General features: G+C 32.3%; 1 protein-coding gene across 1 annotated transcript in view; it reads left to right on the top strand.

Moving 5' to 3' along the window:
* The first annotated feature begins 9,727 nt into the window (after positions 1–9,727).
* Positions 9,728–22,204, top strand: part of LOC130445707 (uncharacterized) — a 104,443-nt gene continuing 91,966 nt past the window's right edge. Inside the window, exon 1 of the mRNA XM_056781529.1 lies at positions 9,728–9,905. The gene's annotated coding sequence lies outside the window, so the exon portion shown is untranslated. The remainder of the gene's footprint in view (positions 9,906–22,204) is intronic.

The raw sequence follows: 22,204 nt of genomic DNA, 5'->3' as shown, positions 1-22,204 counted from the left end.
TAGTTCAAATATTTCAAATTTACATGTTTGTTATATCAATTTTTATTTTATTTTCTCAGTTTACAAAGTCATGTCGTGAAATTACAATTAATTTTTTAGCGACATAGTAACTACTTTTTCTAAAACCGAGGTTCACCTCGTCCGATGATATTGTTTGATTTATATCCATTATATTTCGATGTTATATATTTAGCTAATTTTTTTTATAGTGAGCGCCAACAGGATTTTTGTCCTTGAGACATCTGTTTGATTCTATTCTCTACAATTGTGCAAAACGTGGGTTGAACTTTGAATAATTTACTACTATTCGACTTTTATCAGGTTTTATGACTACTAAAAAGAAATGTATTAATTTCCACTAAACTTCCATCGAAAGGCAAATGTCCAAATTCACAAGAATCGGTCTTTCATGATATCAGCAGCAATCAACCATAATGAATACAAAGTAATAATTGAATCGGTTAATTTCAGGATGAGTACACCGTCCTTTTGAGATCCTGAAAATTATTATACGAGAAGACATAGATTTACTAATTTTTTTTTAATTCAACGTATCAATTCATACAAAGAATATATTATCATTAAAGAATATGTGGAAATACTAATACACTATTCAATTCCTCATAAAGTTTTGTAAAAATATATTCTGATTTAAATGCATTCAGTATATGGCAGTGGGCAGTCATGAACCTCTGTGTACATATACTTCCTGATAGGGCCTTCGTGACCCTCTCAAAACTATCAAAGACACATGTCCTTGAAAAAGGTACCTCGAATTTCATCTTTCAGCGAGAACATTGTAAGGCTTGTCCAAAATTTTGCACCTTGCATATTTGATTGATTGGCACTCAACTTTGGCGTGGTGTTCATTCTCCATGCACCCACGGCATTCCGGATCTTCTGTAATCCATATAGCATGGATATGCCGTCATGCCGGAACAGTTGATTAATAAGACATACAAAAGGTTCATCTACGTGTGTCTTCAGTTGTCTCATGTCAGGTGCTTCCATTTATCTCCGTATATACTTTTGGCTACACCAAGATTGAGCTCTGGCGGTTTTGCTGATTCCAGTCTAGCGCGCGAATTAACTTCGTCATTATTCTTATCGCTTAGTAACTGGGAAACCAGACTAGCTGGACTTTGCAGATATCACTCACGAGTTCATGTAGGACTTTCTGCAATTCAGTACAAACCTAGGGTACACCATTTCGGTTGTTATGGGTTTCATAGCAGCAATAATGTTTTAGCAGATTGAAATTACGGTGTTCCTGTTGAGAAGACTCAATATCGTCGCACCATATTCCGCTTAAGGTAATAATTCGACACAAGCGGGAAAAATCGGTTTATTTTGCAGTAATCAGCGCCTGTTCCGGCCGAGTAATTTATCCAGGATCCATCCATATGCTAAGTGGTTTCCTTATTTCGTATTGTGGGGTTGAATCGTTTCATTACTGACATCAAAATGATGTTCTACTTTAGTTCCACTTTTTCTATACAGGGCCACTAGACGATTGCACCGTATGTTAGACTATCTTTCTATATCTGAATAAAGCATTCAAGTGGTTTGGGACCTAAAGTAACCCCTAGATACTTCACCGCACTGTGTACAAAAGTTGAAAAAGTTCTTTCACAAACAAAAATAAGTAAGTCTTCGGAGTATATAAGCTTGTATTATTTAGATCTGTGATTGATTCGTAAACAACCAGATACCCTAGATTTGGAGACAAAACTCTACCTTGTGGGTAACATATAGCCACCACGCCAACGTCTCAATAACTACAGTTTTGTTCAGCGGACTCACGCCGTTGAGAGAGTATTGCCCCTTTCTATCTTATCAAAGAGAGATCAGTGCTACGTCTCTCGATTATCTGGAAAATTCCTTCGAAAGGAGAGCAGTCAATTGCCCCTTAAATGTCAAGAAGAGAAAGAGAAAAAACACATCAAATCAGTTGAAAAATTGTCTAGTTTAGATAAACTAGACAGCTTTTCTATCAGAAAAATGCTCTGCCCAAAAATTATTCAATAATAATATTCAGATCTTACCCAAGACATAAAATGTGTTATAAAGCCATAGTTCAAAACACTGTGTTACTACAACCGTAAGTTGCTCGAGGTTTTAATTTTATATAAAATATAATCAGAAGTATACCTCAAACAAAATTAGCTAGAAGTACAAGTTATTGACACGGCAATGGACTGAGGAACGTCGCATCAGGAACATTAACGAATGAATGAATTGTTCATTAACGGATGAGAATAGGTTTCGTTTGAGTAACTGCAATGGACGTATCTTAGTTTAGAGGAAATACAGCCGGATATATATTGAACAATTCAAGGCTCTCTAACTATCAGATCATTGAGGATCCTGCCCAGAACGAGATTTTTATTGGAGCTGCTGAAAATCGCATTGTATTTTCGTTAAAACTTTCAAATTTAGAACTCAATTATAACATCATAGTTTTTTTGTGTTCATAGACTTTCATTTAGTTTTGCAATAAATTTGTCTTCATAATTATATAATCAGCATTGAGCAGTTATCAGTTAATTACCACACAAAATTTTAATAGTTATTAGTATCTCAAAAAAGCAAAAAGTACAAAAACTGCAAGCTTCAGCAACCTGTAAATAATTTTGCTATCAAGAATTAATCATAGATAACGTTATCTTACACCTTCAAAGTTCAAAAAACAAAAATAAACGAAACAACCTACCGCATGTACCCACTGATATAATAGGGTGAAAAGAATCTTATCATATAGTTATTACCCGATTACTTTGTTTAGTTTAAAAAAGGCAGTGAACGTGATCGGGAATATTGCTCGAATATTCAGATCATAGTTTCCTAAAAGCCCTGTAGACTATGTACGGATTGCAAACAGTGTATTATACCATGATCCGAGCTATTTTGTTAAAATAAAACTAATCTGTTAATGTAACACCACGTGTATTTATTAAAACCTGTTAACAAAAGCCGCGTATTGGATTCGTTTTTTCTCAAGTCCAAAACACTGGCCTCAACCCCCCATGCGTGTTGAGCCAATTAATTGTAACTTTTATACATCTCATCCTATAAGTTTAGTTTGTCCGGTTTTTTTATCACACGACCACATCTCGTTTTGATATCATGATCTAAAACTTTTGGACTGGATAATAAACATTCAGGGGGAGACTCCAGCAAAGGTTTTTCATTCTTGAGTGACACAGCAGGCTGAACTAAAGGTTCACCACTACTCTCATCTATGTCAGGCTCGTTGCTTTTAGACACATACTCATTTAGGGATTCCTCAAAGTCAATGCGATTACGCCTAATCACATTACCAAAGGAATCTTTCACAAGGTAAGATCTAGGAGAGCTATGCTTGGAAACAATTTGTGCAGGCTCCTACTTATTCTTTACATGATCAAAAATTGTCACATTGGTTTTAGGGTCCAAAAGTTTTAGATCTTTACTTTTCTTGTCATAGTAAGACCTATAAATATTCTGTCTTCGTAATAGTTTCTCAGAAACGTCTTCACAGTGTTTAGGGTGCAAAAGACTGGAATTGATAGGCACTTTTGTCTTGCAAATCCTGCTCATCAATAACTCTGCAGGTGAATAGCCAATATACTTAAGTGGTGAATTTCTGTATTGCAATAAAGCAGTGTGTATATCAGAGTTTTCTTTCAAACATCTTTTTAACATAACAAAATGATTTCAAAATTCCAGTTTTTTTGCAAACGTCTTAAACTCTCTACTATCAAAAGGCACGTTATCAGCAGTTATTTTATCTGGGGACCCATGAACAGAAAAAATAGACTTTAAAGCTAAAATAACTGATTTCGCCGACTTGTCTTTAATTTGAGTGGCTTCCACTTATATCGCAGCAAAGTCCAGCTTACTAATATCTAAGTACGAATGTACGAAATTTACTCAAACTTTTATATCAAGTTTTTCACCTGACACCATGTATTATACCATGATCCGAGCTCTTTTGTTAAAATAAAACTAATCTGTTAATGTAACACCACGTATATTTATTAAAACCTGTTAAGAAAAGCCGCGTATTGGAATCGTCTTTTCTCAAGTCCAAAACACTGGCCTCAACAACCCCATGTCTGTTGAGCCAATTAATTGTAACTTTTAATTGACTCGTACAAAGGTGGCGGGATAGCTATGAAATAAATATATAATTGATAACCTAATACAAACAGTGGTGAGCAAGGTTATTTTATAATGTTTTAAAAAATATCACCTTCAATATTCAAATTGACCTTCATAATCTAATTGGCATATATATTTATATATAAATTTGTTTAATTTCTTATTTCTTAGACCTCTCATATATTTATATGTTTATTCTTCTAGATATTTTTGATTTTAGGTCTCTTCTGTTTTAAAATTAGTTTTTTTAAATAAATATTTAGAAGAAAGATAAAAATTGACTTTTCGAATTATTCCTGTCTTTTTCAAAATATGATATTGGCACTAGCAATTTGTATATTTATATTAATCAATAGATCACCTACAGCATGGATATCAAAGTAAGAATAAAATCAAAATAGAAAATAAAGAAAATGAATTTTTCCTTATTTCTTACATCTCAAATATGTAGCAGTGATCAATTAAATTATTTGTAATTTTATTATAATTCACAAAATATAGCTATAAATTTTACTTAAACTATTTAGGTCTTTTTTATCATTTATAGCTTTTTCGTTCTTATGAATATGATTTCGTTCCAAGAATTTTTGGATCTTTATAATTGAATTTATGTTTTTTGACATTTCATGGTTCGTTACGCAGTTTTATTTTTTTTTATCGTATTAATGACCTTTTAGTCTATTTTCTAAATACTGAGAGATAATGTAGTGAAATATTTGAATAATGTATTATGTCCTTTATGACTTATACTAATATATATATTGAAATAATTCGATAATTGTAGGGGAAGTCCTTGTACATATAGTAAGGAAAAATGTTTTATGTTTTGATGTTTCGTTTCTGTTTTGTTTTTTAGTTGATTGCAGTATCTGTTTATCCTTTTCTTGAATATATTATTCATCATTTTTCCGGATAATTATTTTCTTTTAATACAGATTTTGCTTTTTGAATAGCTAATAAGGATCTGATAGTTGGATAGATCTATCAGCCAAACTTATTACTGTCGCACCAAAGAATCAAATTGAAAACATGAAAAATTCATTTCTTATAATAAAAAACCTCAATTCACAATAGAAATCGAACAAAATAATAAAATCAATTCTCTTGATATCACATTATATAAAATTAACAGTAACATAAGAGCAGAATGGTATACGAAACCAACTTGGTTCTCAAGATATTTGAACTTCAATCCGTGTTATCCGATGTCACAAAAAGCAAATCTGCATTGAAAGAAAATAATTATCCGTAGACACTATCACTGCTGGTTTGAGATCTTTCTCTATATTTAACTTTTCTCTATATTTATTTGCACCAAGCTAGAAGCCGCCAAATCTGATGGAAGATGTGTGTACAAACAGGAAGATACTCAGTAACTAAAAAATTGAGATCCATACCCGACTTACCCGAACCGAATTGGTATGATGCCGCATATGATTTCGCAAATGTACTCGTACCCAGTACCCATTTGAGTTTACAGCTTTTCACTTGGAACGAACTCTGATCGCACTATTCGTCACAATAGGAGAAAAGTATGACCTTGATATGGATATTCGAATTTGATTAATTGGTCTCCTAAGAACGAGTTATATTTATAGACTACTACTCGTAGTTATAATTCTGGTAATGAAATCCGGATCTGCATGAAAACTATCTTTTAATACACGTAGAATTTTATAAAGGAGCACGGACCAACACTTATGGTTTCTATGGTTGAGAACTTTAAATTATTGGGCAGTGTGGCAACAGAAGGGAAGGTCTGTTGTATCGGTGAATATCAGAAGAAATAAGACCCAATCACTTGACCGTCATTGGTTCAATCACGCAAGTGGATTTCCGTACTGAATTCAAGCTGGTTACCAATATACGAATGTTAGAGTTGTCTGATGTGTACAATATTTGGCTATATTGTAGGAAGTTCTCTATTAAAGTCAAATTCAATTGGAAGGTTACATTTATAAGCAAACAGATAGCTTCCTTCGTTTCAATCAGCTGGAAATTATGTACAACAGCTTTATAGTCACCTTATGACCATATCGTATGCAGTGTCAGAATCTGGTATGACTGGTCCGTATTCCATTGTGTATGATGATGATAAACCTGCTACTGTTACCTAGGAACGGACAAAGTGACTACCCACACTGCTGCACAATCGATAGCACTGATACGAGAAACTTCTGGAAGATGCATAATTTCTTGAAGCTCCAATTTCATCTATTCATCGCATTCCTTTCAATTCACACCATCGAATGCCTACCTATGAGGTAAGTTGAAGGAGAAAGCGGTACACAGTCTCAACTCTTAATGATTTTCGTGAGACTCTCTCGTTTTTAGGAATCTAAAGCAACCTGTCAGCTTCATTTCAACAACGATGAAAGGATGGCGAATAAATCTACATCTGCAAAGCAGTCCAAATTCCCTCAGTGCTAACGGAATACCCATTAGTTGGGGAAAATATACCAGGATGACTCCTCAAGTCCATTGTGGTTCTGCCTTGCAATGAATCCTCTCTAAGAATTTTACTTTGTGACAAGTCATAAGTTTTTTTATATTTATACTGTAAATGTTTTTATCCTTTACTTATTAGTTAACATCCTTCATTGTTACTAGCTTTATATTTGAAATTATAACATTTTCTAGAACAATAAAGCATATTAAAACCTCTGCAGATGATCGTCGAATGAGCATCCGGAGGATTGCTGACGCTGTAAACGCCGATAAAGAAACGGTTAGAAATAATTTACATAAAGAATTACACATGATAAAAGTTTGTGCGTAGTTGGTGCCCAAAAATCTGACTCCTGACCAAAATCTCTTGCGTCAACGGGTCTGCTCAGATTTCCCCGAAGGCTTAGAAAGGTTAGAAAAAGAACTGTTTTGAAATGGACCCGATTTGCGTCGATGGAAGTGGTAAAGCAAAAAACGGCAGAGCTACTAAAGGCACTCACCAAAGAAGACTTCCAGCACTGCTTCGATCAATGGAAAAAACGAACGGAAAGGTGTGTGGCGAGGGGAGGGGAGTATATTTAAGGGGAGCATTCGAATAATTTAGATAATTTATTAATAATTTTTATACTAAAGCCCATTTTCGTAATCAATCTCGTTATTTAATAGCCAGATCTCGTATATGAATTTATAAATAGTGAGAGTTTGTATCAACGCTACCAATATTTACCTTGCGTACTCTCATATGAATACCTAGGTATATAATTGTGGTTAACTATATCAACTTTTTCAAAATTCACAAAATCATATGGTTCATTATCGACTACTACAATTAAATATCGCGAAAAGTTGATTTTAACAAGGTTTCGGTGCCAGAAATCATATTTTTGACAAAGTGTAGGTTTATTAAATTATAGATGACATGAAGTTAACTGCATATGAGTAGTTTGTCAACAGGCCGCCGACGTTTGAAACACTGAAGGTTAACCTAATATTTATACACAGAATATTCAACATAGAACACAAATAATAGTTTAAAATTGCCAGATGAGAGTCTAATGATTTCAAGTGGAATATTGAGACATTGTTGCAAATATTAGATTAAAATATTTGTCTCAATTTACGTTAAAAATGTGTTTGTTGAAATTAATATTCCAAACGCTATTGTGAAAGAAAAAATTACTATATAAAATGGTTGTTCTATCAAATTTTGGAAATAAAAAATTACTTGCAGTTACAGCGATCACAAAAATTACTTTTCGTTCTTTTTTTTAACTAAAATGGAATTAATAGATGTATGTAACTAATTTTTCAGTTTCAAAATTATCAAATTCAGCTTTATATTTTTTGGATGCGTCTTCAATGTCACACATCTTTGAAAATCAATATCTTTTTATTTCATTTGTGAAACTGGTAACGTCGGAAGTCAGACGGTATATCAGAATTCTTAATTTTACGTATTCGTTTTTTTTAAGATCCTCTTGTATGAACAGAAGTAATAGTCACTTGAAACGTAAATACAAATTTGAGCTCGTCAAACATACATTTAAAGTTCAAAATTTCTGGAGAAATTTCTTTAGGACAATATCTCAAGTACCTTCAAATTTCTAGAGCCTATGAAATGCTAAGAAGTGTCAATAATTCTTATAAAGAGAAACGAAAAAAGCCGGAAAAGTAACAATGAGGATACAGAGCTAATATAAGGAACATATCATCGAGGGTAATTAGTATTAAAAGGAATATTTCACGTCATACTAGTTTATGGTGGTAGGAACTGAAGAGAAGGAATTCTACCAAGACCTGCAGGCGTGTATAAATGAAATAAGGAAAGAAATTGGAAGAATAATTATAATGAGAGATTGGAATAGACTAATAGAAAATGTCGAAAATCTAGATTTACGATGCATGGGAGGAAAAGTAGACGAAATAATAAACAAGATCAGAAGAATAATTATTGAATTTTTCAAAACGACGAAAAGCAAAAACTACAGGATGAATATACATTTCATAGCAGAAGGAAGAGAAGCGAAAAGTATAATAGATTACATAGCGAATACATTTGAGATGAAAAAAGGATAATTGGAGAAATAGTAACAATACCAGAAGCAGAAATAGGTACAAACCACTGACAGATGAAATCAGTACTGGAGATAAAGAAATCAGAGAAGAGAAGAAGAGAACAAAGGATATGAGAGAATTTCCATATATAAGTTGAGAACAAAGAAAAATAGAATAAGAAGAAGGCAAGATGGAACAATTATGTTAAAAAACCTATGAAACAAAGTCAAGAAAATAGAAAAAGTAGATATATGAATAAAGGCAATAAAAGACCTGACAATGAAAGTAAATATCAAGAAATGCAAAAGCAGAGTAGTGAATAAAAAAAAAGAATATGAGGAAAATTTAATAATGAAAGGAAAAAGTACAGAAACAAGAACGGAAGACGGAAAAATAGATATAGAAATAGCAAAAGAAAAGTAAATCAAATATACTATGCTCTAAATAGGACCATTTTCGGGAAAAAAGAAATAGGTCAAGACATAAAAATAAAAGTTCACCACTCGATAACTGTACCCACATTAATATATGGAAGTGAAACTTTGGTACTGAACGAAAAGATAGAGAAGGAAGTGGAGATGAAGGAAAATAGTAAAATAGCAGGGAAAATGAGGACGGATAGGATAAGGATTGGAGTAATTATAGAAAAGCTCAAACAGAAACCAATAGGAAACAAAATAGTTAAAAGATGTTGAAACTGGTACAGACACTTAAAGAGAAGAATACCATAAAGCCCAATAAGAAAAGGTACAGAAGTATAAAGAAAAAGGAAAGGAAGGCCCAGTAAAAATTATTTAAAGCAAGTAGCTCAGGAAAGGGGAAGACAAGCCAAAACGCTACAGCAGATAAATGAAGTAGGAAAGGATTTATTTTCTCTTGATGAGACCGAATCTTCATTTTTTCATTTTCCTTATTTTACTAATGTCTATTTCCCGGTAGCTTGAATTTGAATTGAACAAACAGTTTTCCTTGCCAAATTTGATCATTTTATCGTAAATGTTTATTAAAAAATCGTGATAAATAGGCATCACGGTCTGATACTACTTCTAATTTTTTTTGGCATTGTGCCCGTAGAACTTTTGATTCTCGAGGCAACGTCCGCGTGAACTCTCCAGCCGGTTTTTAGTTTTTCATCTGGTACACTTTAGTTTCAGTCGCGATTTTTCCAGGTACATTTAGTTGTTATAAGTGCTGTAAAATAATGTTTTTTTCATGCTGAAAATATGAATAAGTGTCTGTGTTATGAATGAAGTTGCTAGGTAAGTTACATATAGATCGACTATTATGTTATCAACGGTTTATGTGTTTTTTCGTATATTTGCCGGTAACAGTTTGCCGACTAACATAGAAAATCAAATAAAAATATTATCGAAAGTATTCATAATCAATTGAATGTATGTTAAACTAATAGTTATTTTCTATACTTTACTTTTTTGAAACAAATTTTTTGGAATGAGACTGTAACTCTATATATGGAGCTGGATTACAGCCTTAAAGTTTATTGTTGCCTCTAAGGAGCTCAAGATAACGAACATATATGGTGTGTGTTTACTTGATAACGGCCGATAACTTTACTAAAATGGATTCAAAAAGTTACTAACAAAAATTGTAGACAATAACATTTCTTTTTATAACGAAACCGCTTTGTATATGAATCCCTAAAGAATAAATAATTATATCTCGATTTTGTCAAATGTTTAAAATGATTTCGATTATATTTTATTTTATTTTTTCAATTACATTTGATGCACTTTCAATTTGATGCAACTGTGTAGTAAAACATAAAATATTAAATAGAGAATTCTTAATTAAATAAAGAGTGATTATTAGTTATCTTGTTCGCAATGACCTTGATACAGGAATATTTTTTTCTGCTTGGTCGGGGTTGAATTCGTGTGTTGTATATCGCGGGTGAAAATGTATTAAATAGAAATATGGAATTGAATGAAAATTGGTTCACTGGTTACATTATTTCCTATTGTCGGCCATTTGTTTGATGAAGGAATTTAACTAGGCTATGGAGTATCCAGTTATTAACACGAATAACTACAAGAAAAATGTTAATGAGGATCAGAAACCATGCAACATATAACATCTGCTTGTAGTGTGTTAGCTAATACCGACTATCTACACCGGCATAACAAAGTGTGCAATATTATCCATCAGAAACTGGCGGTCTTCTCAATACTTATCAACTGTATTACAAGTACCAGCCGCAGAAGGTGCTCGAACATGACAATTTTAGACTCTACTACGATAGATCCATTATCACCGACAGACAGGTGCGAATAACACACCTGACATCGTGGTGCTTGATAGAAGAGTCAATTCAGTCCTTCTCCTCATAACGTACTCAACAAACACCAGGAAAAACTGGCCAAATACGCGTGGGACAATCAAAAGGCTTTAAATGCCACACACTGCGCAAGTGTATAATGTGAACGGAGCCTAATTCTTTTGATACTTTGTAACCGGGATAGGTAAATAATACCGGTTCTAAGCTGAGTAGTGCATAAAACTTTCGCACAACAATAATAATTTATATTTATGCGCTCCTACTCCAGAGCAACCAACATGGAGACTAACCTTACTACCTACGTATATACTATTCACCGTGATTTTATGGAGATGTATCCAGAACTGCACTACTTAATGGCACAACGAATAGCTGACCAAAGGAAGAAGCCTTGTGCATTCGGTGAAACCCACACTAGCGAAGAAGAAATAAACACCGAAAATCACACCATTCCCGTTTTTGACAACAACGCCCAACCAAATAGCATTGATGAAGTGTCACTGGAAACTCGCAAGGCATTAGCCAAAATAATTCTGGTAGTATCATTGCAGAAGTAGACTCATTAATAAAAAACCTTCACCCACATTCACTTATTTATTATGGAGCTGTTGCAATAATTCGTCAATACAATAAGCAAATATACGTGACATCCATGATATCCGTACTAATAACACTCTGGTGACAATGGCGAACGTTTTTTCGATAACAGTAGGAGTGAGCTAGGTCTACCAACGGACTAAGAATTGTGCACAAACCTCTAAACACTTAAGAAACTATGAAAATATTTGAGAAAATAGGCGCTTACTGATGTGATGTGAGTATATTATCCGACAGACGTTGGAACAGTATTGGTACTCATCATGGTCAACTCCCAAAAACCACGAGAGAAACTCCTGTAAAGCAGCCGAAGAAAATTGGTTGAATATTTCCCCATGCATACAACTGTGAAGTACCTGGCGTAAATAATATCCAAAAACTTGTGGTATAAGAAATTCCCAACCGTACACAAGGAGCTAGCGAAAACATTTAACCACCTCTTACATATACCAGAAGCCATCCCAACGCTTTTAACACTAGGTTCTACTCATATGCTCCTAAAGAGCTCCCAGACGAATGACCTCAACCAGTATCACTAACAGAATTTATAGGTACGTCGAGGGAAATAACATCTTAACGGAGGAACAAAAAGGTTGCAGAATAGATCACCAAGAGTGCAAAGAACAAGCACAGAAAGGTGACTGGAATATACACATTGATTTCGTGGATTAGAAGAAAGCGTTTGATAGTATATTTCATTCTTGGCTTTGGGAGATAGGCAGATCGAGAAAGTCTAGCTACCCAACTATCGTCAGCTTCATTTCAACAACGATGAAAAGATGGCGAATAAATCTACATCTGCAAAGCGGTTCAAATTCCCTCAGTACTCAGAAAATACCCATTTGTAGAGGAATATATACCAGGGTGACTCCCTTAAGTCCGTTGTGGTTCTGCGTTGCAATGAATCCTTTTTAAGAATTTCACTTTGTCATAAGTTTTTTTATATTTCATACTGTAAATGTTTTTATCTTTTACTTATTTGTTAACATCGTTCATTGTTACTAGGTTTGTATTTAAAATTATGAATTTACTAGAACAATAAAGCGTATTAAAACCTTTCCTTAATACAGTCTTACAATTTAATATACGAGGTCTGCCTATTAAATAACGAGACTACGCGTCTAGCCGCGTGGGGTAAAAAACGAGTAGTGCGTTGGGTAACTAGACATTTTGTTTATGTATGTCTCAAAACACGATTCCGTCACTATTGTAGTATTTGTGCAGTAGCGATTTGAAACGAACGTGTTTTTTTCTCGTGCCGAAAACCATGTCTGACGAAAAACAAGAGCAGCGTATCAATCTCAAATTTCTCGTTAAATTGAAAAAACTCCGACTGAGTGCTACAAATTGTTGCAAGAGGTTTTGAGTGGTGTAAGAAGTTCAGTGATGGCCGAGAGAGCACTGAAGATGACCAGCGCTAAGGTCGTCCTGTACTGTATCTCCTCCGGAAACAGTAACCAAAATCAACCAAATTGTGCGTGCAGATCATCGAATGAGCATCCGGATGATTGCCGAGGTTGTAAACGCCGATAAACAAACGGTTACACGAGGAATTACACATGATAAAAGTCTGTACGAAGTTGATGACAAAAAATCTGACTGCTGATCTGCGTCAACGGGTCTGCTCATATTTCCTTGAAAGGCTAGAAAAAGTAAAAAAGCATATGCTTTGAAAGGGACCCGATGTGCAAATGAAAAAACGGCAGATGTTCTAAAAGCACTCACCAAAGAAGACTTTCAGCACTGCTTCGATCAATGGAAAAAACTTATGGAAAGGTGTGTGGCGAGGGAATGGAAGTATATTGTAGGGGAGCATTCGAATGTAGAATATTTTTTATAATAAAATCCTTTTTCGTGTATTCTCTGCTGTTCAGTATTCATGTTAATCGGCTGCAAATATTAAATTGTATTATCATATAATAGTAACGCTTTAAACTAATGTTTGATTTCAGCATTTCAAGTTTGTTTTTCTGTCTGAAAGTTTTTAGGTAGTAAACATTACCCACTTCTTAGACATACATCCATTCTATCGAACTTTATTTCTGATTACTTCTTACAAAAATAGTTTCTGTGATTGTATATAAAAAAGTTTAATTTTTGAGAAAACGGGAGTTATGATTGCGACTAGAGTTCTGGGAGCTAACCATTATTACTAGACTTTCCCGGCAACCGGAATTGTTGGAGGTCATAACTAAGAAGAACTTAACTTACAAACAAATTTATCGTTTCACATTTTTCGATAAAGTGTTAATTTAAATTCAATCTATTATTTACTCGTCTAATTCATAAAATTGGTTAATGATCTATATGTTGATTAGATTATATTAGAATTATGAAAAAATGTACAATTTCTTCTATATTATTCCAATAAAAATTCCAAAATCTATGACGTATTAAGGAAAATTATATATATAAAATAAATTACAAATTATAATTTACACTGACATATTTATGTGAATTTTATTTTAAAATCCGGCATTTATATGTGAAGGTCAAAGTTAAAAAAAAATGCCACTATTAATGCTACAATTTCAACAACAGTTGGATATAAAGTGCCAGGAAATAAAAATCAAAAATTATGATTCAATTGATGAAGTTTTCTGTTAAAAGTAACGGGAAATGTTACAGAAATATATAAAACAATTATTAATTTAATGAATTATTTAGGTGAATAATTAGCTATATACGATATAAAAGTTTTATTTTTTGTGAAAAAGTTTGCGAAAAGAGCGAAGTTTGTGGAACAATTTTACGAATAAAGTTTACTTATAACAAAAGTTTTTTTTATAACTGTCCTATTTTGATTTGAGAAACAGAAAGTATTTCAATTAAATCACATTGCGACATATTTTGTCGGTTATGTTCTGGAAGATATATCGATTATCAATCATATCACCCTAAAATATCACACTAAAATTAATTTAATCAAATAGATGAAAAATAAAATCTTTCCATCTTTTCGGTGGTCTCCCGGGAGGCCTTGAGGCGGGAGGGTTGTTTCATCTCACAATGTCTTGTATCCCGCATTGCTCTTTGACATCTGTATTTCTTACTCCGTCTCTTCTTGTTTTCCCCACTATTGTTCTCAGTGTTTTCATCTCGGCCACCCTCAGCATTTGTTTCGTCTTGTTGGTGTCGTCGCGTACTTCCGTGCCGTACGTCATGATGGGTGTCTTGTAGATTCTAATTTATTATAACCCATCGGGAACTAGACACCTTAGGGTTGATCGCAGCTTACGGGCTTAGTTACAGGTTTGTCTACATGAATTGAGTAAATTATTTTTTATAGAATAATATTTTAAATAGTGTCAACAACGAACTATACGAATACCAGCTTTAGAGCAAAATGCCTTTGTGATCCCACAACTAGCGTACACAGAATGTCACTACAATTTAACGTATCAACGACAACTATTCATAAAATTCTTGAGGAGCAACTTCTCAAGTAGAGGATTATCCAGCACGACGCTTGTTGGTTTTCTGATAAACAACGAGTTGATAATACATTTGTTGGAAAAGTACTGTTTACTAATGAAGCTGGTTTCACGAGACAGCTGATAATGATAATGATGTTAATGTAAAAAAAGAATCAACATCGATTTTGTGTTAATGTGTGGGCAGTAATAGTGGGTAATAATTTAGTGGGTCCAATTTTTTTTGACAATAAGCTGAATGATCAGCGATTCTTGGAATTTATCCAAAATAACTTCCCACCAATGTTATGTGATATTCGTCATTCGTCTTCGCACATGTGGTTCATGTGCGATGGAGCCCCTCCTCACTTCTTAAATACTGTAAACAATCATTTTATTTACATTTTTCCTAATAGGTGGATTGGTCGGCGAGATCCATTTGCATGGCCAACACATTCTCCTGAATTAAATACAATGGATTCATATTTTGGGGATATCTCGAAAGTTTACTATGTGCAAACCGATAAACACAAGGAACGAAATTATAGATAGAATAAACTGACTTCGGAAATGTTTATTGCAAGGTGCCAACTTCGAACATTCATTATAGTTTTTTTTTGTTTTTTTGTTCTTATTTGATAAGTTGTAGGCAGCAACTAATTTTTTTTTACATCACAATTTTTTTCTTTAAGTTAATAGCACGATGTTCGATGGTGTGCATTTCGATTAGAAATAGTTGATTGTATTCCAATACCTCCTGCTATTTTTTTCAGAATGTCTCTTTATGGCGAACGGTTTAAGAAAAATTAAAAATCTACATATCTCCTAAACCATAAATTTTATCGAATTAAACAAAGAGTATCTTTTTGTTAAAAGATCTATTGAAAAATTCAATTTTACTATCTAGATTAGATTGTACAGATTGTTCCTGTAAAAGTTACGGATTGTTAATCATTGGGCATGAGCCGCCACTGGCCTTTATATAGTAGTAGTGTAGAATTATTTATTACGTTAAAAACATTACATGGACATCGTAATCATTCAATAAAAATTAATAATGTTCCAATGTACAATTTAGTAAATATATTTAGTTTTGACTTAGCAACTTTAAATGTCTATCACGTTTTTTTCATACATTTGCGTTCATAAAGAATAGACAAAAAGCGTGAAAAAAAAAGTATCGTAGCGGTTCATTCATTCACGCTTTTTCAAAAAAATCAAAATAGTGTGTTGTGAACGCTTTCTCATGTCAATTCGTTTCTCCGATTAACTATCACACTTTTATTTCTTGATATTCGTTCAAGAGAATCCGTTTTGTGCCCAATTAAAAGGAGTGTAATATTATTATTAGTGATGGAGAGTAATATTGAAGAAAGTTTAAACTGCAACAAACTATGAATCTTCACCTTGAGAAATCCAGAGATTAGTATTTAAAGGAATATAATTCTTTTATGGAGTGGCGTACTAAAAAAGGCATAAACTTCACAAAAGTGTGTTACTAGCTTACTTTGAAACTAAAACCAAAGTCTTCAACACTTTGATCGACTTGAACAAAACTGAAAGGCACCCCAATGGTAAATAACGACGTAGACATCAGTAAATACTCAAAACTCATTGGATATTTGAAAAATAAATCAGTTGGGTATAGGACCAAAAAATCTAAAACTTTTACCCTTGAAGAAATTAAGAAGTTTCTGCTGCAAACTCCAGACTCATGCATAAGGTATGACAGCAAATAATTTTAATGTAAGCTTAGATGTAACACCTTTCGGGTTGCTTTGATATTAGGAATCGCAGGAGTTCTGTCGAGGGAGGAATTATATAAAATGAAGTGTAACGATTTTAATAATACCGGAAATGTTTTTATTATCACAGTATCTGATACAAAAATTCATGTTCAACGTCGATTTACTGTTATTGGTGTAATATTTAACAATAGATTAAACTTGGTAAACATTTACGGACGTAGAAAAGTTTTGTATGTGTTAGTAAAGTAATTTTTTTCACTCGTAGGAATTGCCGGTCAAACCGTCCTACTCGTGAAAAAAAGTATTACTTCTCACAATATTTAGGTAAACATTTTAATGGACTATGAATATCCATTTTATAATTATTAAGTCGATTCAATACATTCTGTTAATTTGAAAGTAAAATTAAAATTTTAGTAATTTCATACGTTTTGTGAGTGAGAGTGAGAACAGTTTTTTTCTGAATGAGGATATACAGAAATTGATAAATACGACGAACAGCACTGTGTTTATAACTTTTTGTTATTTTTTCTCCGTTTTGAAGCTAGTAATAATAAATTAATGATAGTTTCCACTTTCTTTCTATTGTCTGAATACGCAGAAAATACAAACTATGATTTCCTTAATTGGAATCAGGATTTTTACCTAATAAAATGTTTTTTGTCAACAACTCTCTCTCTAATATCTGTATTTTCACTTTTTTTCTCTACATAATCGTACAGTATACTCATAGATTTGATCTGGTGATACATCGAAATACTGCGGGAGTTTACCGTAAAAATTATATTCCGTGCATCAGTGCTTTTGTGTTGTACACGAATAAAATTTTAGTGAGTATATATCAAATGATCACTCGAATAAATAAATTCCGTGATCTTTTTTATACATTTTTATCTATTTTAATAATTATGACTGTAAAAAGTCACCAATTCAGAATACCAATAGTTCACAGAAGCAATCTCTTATATATTATAAACAAAGTTGAGTTCATTGATATTATGTAAACCTTCTCTTCTACAATTTATTTAAATATGAATCAAATTACCACAACTTTTATCACCAACGTGATAAATTCCAATACGTATAACATTTATAAGTTAAAATTATTTTAGGTAAGATTTACATTTCACAGCCTTAATATATACATTTAGAAGATATATAAGCAAAACTTTTCGAAATATTGAATGTGACAAATTACAACAAATATCACAGGAATTAAATTCCATTTGTAAATTAAGGAAAGCAGACAAAAATGTTTTCTATTTGGATGGAACATTTATGATTAAAGGGTATTTTGTTATAATATTGAGCATTGAATTACTTTTAAAATTATACTAAGTTTGTTTAGGCGTCACAAAATTGATTTTATTGAGTGATTTCTCGTAATAAATTTTCATAGAATGATCCAAACAATAAGTATGAATATTTAAATTTGGTGATTGATGTTTCTTATACTACGGGTTACCTTTCCTAATTTTTTCGCAATCATAAACAAATAATGAGTAATGAGTCACTGTAGCTATCAATCAATCAAGAATCAAGAAATTTTTATTTAAATAAATAGAACGTAAGTATAGGAATAAATTAACCTCGGTATGAGTGGATTCATAGTGCCGAAACAATGTAAAAAAATTATAGAAAAAATGTTTTACCGTCATCGCGGATATTAATATTTTTTAATGTATTCGACAGTAAATTTTATTGGCTTTAAAAAAATTCACGCAAACCACTTTTTTTGCCGGAAGGGTCTAGCATACCTATTTAAAGTGTGTGATAAGGACTAAAATTTCTCCATCATATCGGAAACGTTTTTTTTATTTTGTTTATTTTTATACCATTTTACAACAATAGCTTGGTATGCGCGCTCAAAAACTGCCGAAAAAATCCCGCATACGCAATCCCAAGTGCATAAACTATATTAGCCTCTACTCCAAAATGTACAATGTTCAATACATTTATTTTGGAGTAAATGCTTTTTATCGAATTATCGCTGTTACATAATTATCATGATCTCGTATATTACATCAATAATGATTATGTTTCTTCTAAAATCACTCTTGTTAATGTTTTTTTTACATATATAATATAGTTTAGTACAGATTACTGTTTTAGAGATGAATCGCAAGAGCTGGAATAGTTTCTATCATGGAGAATAGTCTTCATGTATATATTTATTACTTTTCTCTAGTTCAGGTTGTCTTTGGGCATTTTAGAAGGTAGAAGCTATTCTGTCCCTTCAGTCTGCTTCACCTTCAAGTGTCGAATGTTTTGTTTTTTATTTTAGAAATAAGTGTTGCATCTTTATATTTTTGAATATTATCCACGCACATTGTTTTTATCACGTTATTATACATGTTATCACGAAGAGGCTGATACGAGAATTTTCTTCCACTTCAAAAAATGTTCATCTCACCAAAAAATTCTTATTAAATCTGTAGATACCGTCGCGTTAATCATTTGTTTCGGAAATATTGAAAAATTCGAAAACCAAAAAATATGGATAACAAATAAATTAGGTAAATAAATGAATTAAATAAAGTTATACAGATCTTGCACGAGAATTAGGTCTATTACTTATGTTGGATTAGTCGTGTAAATGACAGCTGGGTAGTTATAAGGGGTGAAAGTCGCGGTTTTTTGTAACGCTCGTGATCGAGATAGTGCACTAAAATTTGGATTCACGAATGGAATCATCAATTGTTAATTCATTATCTGTGAGAAACTGCTCAAAATGCAACATATAGAATGTAAGATTTATTATAGGGTATAAACGCGTACATCTCTTGAAATGTTTTCCAGAGATAAAGACGTTCCCTGAGCCACTGGCTAAAAGTTCTGCTTCAACCATCAAAGTAGTAAGCCCACATTCGTCTATAAATTTTCCTATAACGTGAAAATATGCCACCATAATGTGAAACTCGCCGAAGCGAATGAAAATGCTATCAAAAAAAGGTTTTTCAATATTTTGTATTTGTAAAGCCATTTAAGCAATAGCTAAAGCATATTTTTGCTTACACTCTGCAGCTATTTGTTGAGCTAGTCTTAATGTTAAGTATACGATAGATTGATTTGTAGGAGAAAGATTTACGGGTGTTTAATAACTTACTCTTTGCAGGGTACTACCATCATTGATAATATTGCTATTAAATCCAACTCATAAAGGCGTATTCGGTATTTCAAGAAAATAAAATAATGTCCATAAAAAACCAATTTTTTACATGTAGTGACATTATTAGAAGTAAAATTGCATTATGGTAACAAGGTGTGTTTGCAAATCAGATCTTTGTTATAATTTTGGGTAATTATACACTTTCGCGGTCACCTGGTTTTTTGGCTCTAAAAAATCGAAAAATGGATGGATTTTAATGATCTTGGTCTCAAAATGTTCCATTTTACGGCGGATTTATAAAAAAAATACGAAAATTAAAAAAAAATAAGTTCGTATATTTTTTTTCGCAATTTACATAAAAAAATGAATATTTAAAAAAAAATTCAAAAAAGTTAATTTCATGAAACTGTAAAAATATTTGTTATTTTTAATTTTCGTATTTTTTTTTATAAATCCGCCGTAAAATGGAACATTTTGAGACCAAGATCATTAAAATCCATCCATTTTTCGATTTTCTAGAGCCAAAAAACCAGGTGACCGTGAAAGTGTATAATTACCTAATTTTGTATTCCAGCAGCAATTGCATCAAAAGTTCTACGCCTCTTCCTCGAAGGAGATAAATGTTGTTCATTTGCCGCAAAATTCTTTGCCATTAAGAGTTTCTACATACCTATCCTAATTATTAAAAGCTGTACCCATACAGTAGTCTGGTAATAAGACTGTATTTGAAGGGCATATCACTGACTTATCATTTGTATAAAAAGTAGCTTCAGTTTCTAATTCTTCAACAGTTTGTTAACTACAGCAATGACCTATTGCATATGTCAACTACTTTACGACTACTACTTATGCTTTTTAAAGTCATACCTAATGTTAGAAGTTTTCTCATACAATTTTCGCTTTTAAGCCTTCCTGGATCATTATCAGTTATTATACTTAGCAAAAGACTAGTAAAATTTTCGGGAATATCAGCAATATTACACTCACCAGCAATCAAGTGACTAGTCTTTAATTTTCTAGACAGACGTTTTTTTTTGATAGTGCCGACGCGAGTTTGTTCCTACAAATCGTTAATTTTGCGAAAAGAGTTCTCATTTATATTACAATCCTCTCAAGAAGCTATAAGTTTTTTCTTGAAAATTGTTAGAATTTGTATTCCATTACCAAACCGGTTAATTAATTTATCTAACAAGTGTTATTGAAAAAATTTACTGTCAAAGTCAACTTGATTTTCTTTTGCTAGATTACTTAATATTGTTAAATAAGTATCCGTCAGCACTTTCAAAGAATAAGAATTTTTGTTTTCAATTACATTAATTTCAATGTAATCACATATTTGTTCAAATGCTTTTTTGTGAAGATCTCTCACGTCATGCCTTCTGTTCGCTCATTAGTAGGTCTATTAAATTGTTTAACATACGCTTGCTTACATTGAAAATGATAATAATGGCACGAGCCTATAGAACTAATTTTGTCAAACATTACAATATCATTTAAACCTTTCGCAACATTACTAATAGTATTAACAAGTGACTGGTCTGATGACTTATGCAAAGGTACAATATGATATCGTTTCTTCTTTTTTTGATCGCAAAAAAGGATACCTCGTCTTCTTCGATCTCCACGTTTTCATGTTGTGTTGATGAAGATTTATGAATTGAAGTAGAAACGAAATTTGGGTTTAACGTATCTTCCTCAGCTGTTGTAAGGGTATTACTTGCCGATGCATGTTCGGTTGTTGTCGAGTCAATTGATGAATCTATTAACGAATAAATATGTTTGAACATTTGACGGATCTGGAAGATTTATCAACGGAATATATAATACAGAAAAAAATAACGTCGATAGTACAAGATTTGAATTATTCATAAGATTTTTTGAAAACATCAGTGACAAAAAAGAATTTTACAAAGATAGTATAAATTTCAATTCCAGCAATAGTCCTCCATGTTTTACGCACCATATTTATAAATGCAATGTGGCAAAATGTCACTAATCCGATTTATATTTTATTTAATGTGGCTAGCAACCGAATAAAGGAAATAAAAGGGAACCATTGTGGTATAAAAACCAAACAGCAACTTCAAAAGGTGAAGAAATTCTTAGTGGTCAATTAAATGAAGAAGAAAATGAAGAATCAGATAATAAAAACCGTTGTGAAATAAATTAAACTTATTTCGATTATTATCAATAAATATAATAAGTTTGAGAATAAACACCTTCTCCTAATATTTCTTGAATCATATTAATCCTCATATTCTAAATCTCATTCCACAAAAATCATTTACTCCAAAATAAAAAATAAAAAAGTTTCCGATATGATTTTTGGGCGCGCATACCAAGCTATTTTTAAAAATTACATAAAAATAAACAAAATAAAAAAAACGTTTCCGAT

Source organism: Diorhabda sublineata, chromosome 6, assembly GCF_026230105.1.
Source record: "Diorhabda sublineata isolate icDioSubl1.1 chromosome 6, icDioSubl1.1, whole genome shotgun sequence".
In the NCBI taxonomy this organism is placed as follows: domain Eukaryota; kingdom Metazoa; phylum Arthropoda; class Insecta; order Coleoptera; family Chrysomelidae; genus Diorhabda; species Diorhabda sublineata.
Note: the sequence above shows the minus strand (reverse complement) of the source record. Positions and strands in the feature narration are given on the sequence as shown.